This window comes from Schistocerca cancellata, chromosome 4 (assembly GCF_023864275.1).
Source record: "Schistocerca cancellata isolate TAMUIC-IGC-003103 chromosome 4, iqSchCanc2.1, whole genome shotgun sequence".
NCBI classification, from domain to species: domain Eukaryota; kingdom Metazoa; phylum Arthropoda; class Insecta; order Orthoptera; family Acrididae; genus Schistocerca; species Schistocerca cancellata.
The window spans coordinates 241,418,401-241,421,667 of NC_064629.1; the positions used below are offsets into that span (position 1 = coordinate 241,418,401).

The 3,267-nt window shown below is 45.3% G+C and overlaps 1 pseudogene; it reads left to right on the top strand.

The window, feature by feature from the left end:
* Positions 1-2,553: 2,553 nt before the first annotated feature.
* LOC126185805 (5S ribosomal RNA) lies at positions 2,554-2,671 on the top strand (annotated as a pseudogene).
* Positions 2,672-3,267: the final 596 nt, after the last annotated feature.

Sequence of the window (3,267 nt, forward strand, 5' to 3'; positions counted from 1 at the left end):
GCAATTCCATCGCATCGTAGTTCATTGTTTATCATTTCCTGAAATTTTAGTCGCACTGCACGATTTCTTGAACATGGAAGAGCTCAGCTACCAGTGTTTTGAAAACATAATGCCATCCTAGTTTTCACACATGTATTTCTGCAGAAATTCTGGGTCTTTATTTGTTCTGTTGCCTTCAAAGCATCGTTCTTGCAATTGCGTCTATTTATGGGTGCGCTCTTTCCCTCTTGTCTCGGCAAATCGTCTCTAAGTTCCCTGATGTCAGAAATACCTTACCGAAGTGATGTCCAGAGATGACGACGTAGTGATGCTTTTATTTATCTGGGACAAAGATAATGAGTGAACCCACAAACTGCAAATTCTGAGTTCAGTTACCACGGTGTCACGCAGAAAGCCCATCAGCTGGAAATATTGCCAAGTGCTTATCATCCCATCTCCATCGGCACCAGGTTCTGGCTTTTCTACTTTATTTGTTTCTCGGCCAAACTTATCTCGCAGTGTTTGTCATCGTGGCCTTACATTTTAAAAGTTTATATTAAATGTTATGTCAAATAAAAGACTAGTTTATTTTATGGGTCTTTAAATCAATTTCTGAAAAAATAAAAGTTTTAAATGAACCTATAACCCTATGTGAAACTCAAGTGCATATTATTAATATGCGTAGTATTAATATACGTTCACTTCCTGTCTCTGTAGTTACTTCTTCCCAGACTTTCCTGTTGATCGTATTATTGGTTCAAATGGCTCTGAGCACTATGGGACTTAACTTCTGAGGTCATCAGTCCCCTAGAACTTAGAACTACTTAAACCTAACTAACCTAAGGACATCACACAAATCCATGCCCGAGGCAGGATTCGAACCTGCGACCGTAGCGGTCGCGCGGTTCCAGACTGTAGCGCCTAGAATCGCTCGGCCACCCCGGCCGGCGATCGTATTATTCTTGGGTGCCTTTGGCTCCTTGAAAGCATCACTTAGCAACAGCACTGATTCAAGCTTCTGCCGTGACCGATCCTGGCACCATTGACGTAAGGACCTCTGCAATAACCAACGCTTAATACTGTGGAGCAAAGAGGTAAGCAGACGGGATGGCAGGGCCTGGCCTCGGAAATCCTCGCAGCATGCGGAGTGGCCGATCCCACTTAAGTACCTGAGTCCTTTAAAGCTGCTTACCGCTCTCCCTACTTCTACAGTCTATCTGTGAGCTGAAGAGCGAGCAGGCGGGTCCTTACTCGCCCTACCCTGTTACGTCACATGGAGAACCTACATGCCCTTTCATAAAGCTATACCGAAGCTTCTGCAACGTGCCTACAAATCTTTGAATAGTATACACAAAATTAGTAACTAATGTAGCAACGCAAGAAACGCGTATGAGTACATACAGGGTGGGGCAAATAAAAGTGGCCAGAACAAGTGGCTTACTTCGTCGACTTACATTGCCAACATTTTGAAACCATTTGTGGCAGCATTAATGGCGGAGGGAAAGACCTATAGTTACTTCCAACAGGAAGGAGCAACTGCCCATACAGCCGGCCGAAACTTGTAGCACATTTACATAATCTTCACGCGTGACGGAGTTGTCAGCAGAGGTCAGTCTGGCCACCCAGGTCACCTGATCTGTCAGCGTGTGATTAGTTTGTGTGGGGAGCCTTGACGCCTAAGATGTATTGTAACAACCCTCAGTCCTCAAGAACTGCAACAGAACATTTAGGATGAGATTGCAGCAATTTCAGCTGTCCAGTTTCGATCCGCTTTCAGCAACTTGCTGACCAGGACCCAAAAGTGCCAAGAGATGAATGGTGGTCACTTTCAACATCTGCTATAGTCAGGTTAGTAATGTATTTCCGTTCCTCTGCTGCGTTTCTTTGTACCCTGGATCTCTGTTCTCCAGGTCACTTTTATCTGCCCCACTCTGTACTACGTCAATCACCACACGCTGCACTGAGCTTCTTGAGGTGAAACTGAAGTCATCCTCTACGGCAGCGTTTTATCGGGAGAGGCCACTTCCCCCACTACGAGTGTTGCTCACTCTTCAGTTCACAGACAGACCATGCCTACTTACTCCAAATCTGGCAGAGTCTGGTGTGAACGTACCCTCAATATAACAGCGAATGGAGTCCATTACTGTGTGCTGAATATACGTACAGTCCATAATAACGAAGGAAACTGAATCATTGACTAAATACGTTTTTCACCATCACTTGTATCCTGCCTCCCATGCATGGAGGTGCGATTGGTTTCTTCCACTCTAACACTGTGACAACTATGTCATTGGGTCGGTGGCGCACTAACGTCTTTCAGGCGAGAGTCGTACGGTGGTTAGGTTATCTCTGGTGATTGCTTCTGCCGTAAGATCTGAAAAGAAAGTGTTGTTTGTACCCGGGCTCCAGTTGAGTTCGCGTCACACATCATGCCGAGCCACGGAGTGCTATGGAGGCGAAAGTACCATTCATTGTTCATCTTGTTGTTTCGAACCACTTGTATGGCCACCTAGCATATATTCAGTTGCGTTTTCGAAAAAATTTATGAAACTGGACAGTGAGGAGTTACACATAGGCAACGGCCTTGCCGCAGTGGATACACCGGTTCCCGTGAGATCACCGAAGTTAAGAGCTGTCGGACGTGGTCGGCACTTGGATGGGTGACCATCCAGGCCGCCATGCGCTGTTGCCATTTTTCGGGGTGCACTCAGCCTCGTGTTGCCAGTTGAGGAGCTATTCGACCGAATAGTAGCGGCTTCGGTCAAGAATACCATCATTACGACCAGGAGAGCGATGTGCAGACCCCACGCCCCTCCTATCCGCATCATCCTCTGGGGATGACACGACGGTCTGATGGTCCCGATGGGCCACTTGTGGCCTGTAGACGGAGTGGAGGAGTTACACATATGTTAACTCGTATAAAAGAGGGAAAAATCCATACACAACTTCCAGGCTTGAAAGATTTTTTAAATTTAATTTGCAAGATTCGTTTCGAAGCAACATAGGTACATCACACAGTTTCTATAATGTTTGTTTATTTTTAATCTGCACTTTATTTCTTATGAGTGACAGAGTATGAGGTTCTGGCGCCAAGTTTCTGGGCTAAGTTTGCCTTGGTCCTTAGTTATCTTGGAAAATTACTGCGTCAGACCAAGTTAAGGTCTTTTAATGCTGTTCCAAGGATAACTTCACTTTTGTCTATTTCCTCGATTATGTTGAATCCACGTGGATTTCACGTTGACTGGGAATAGCAAAAAAAAATATGTACGTTGAGTATTGGCTAGTATG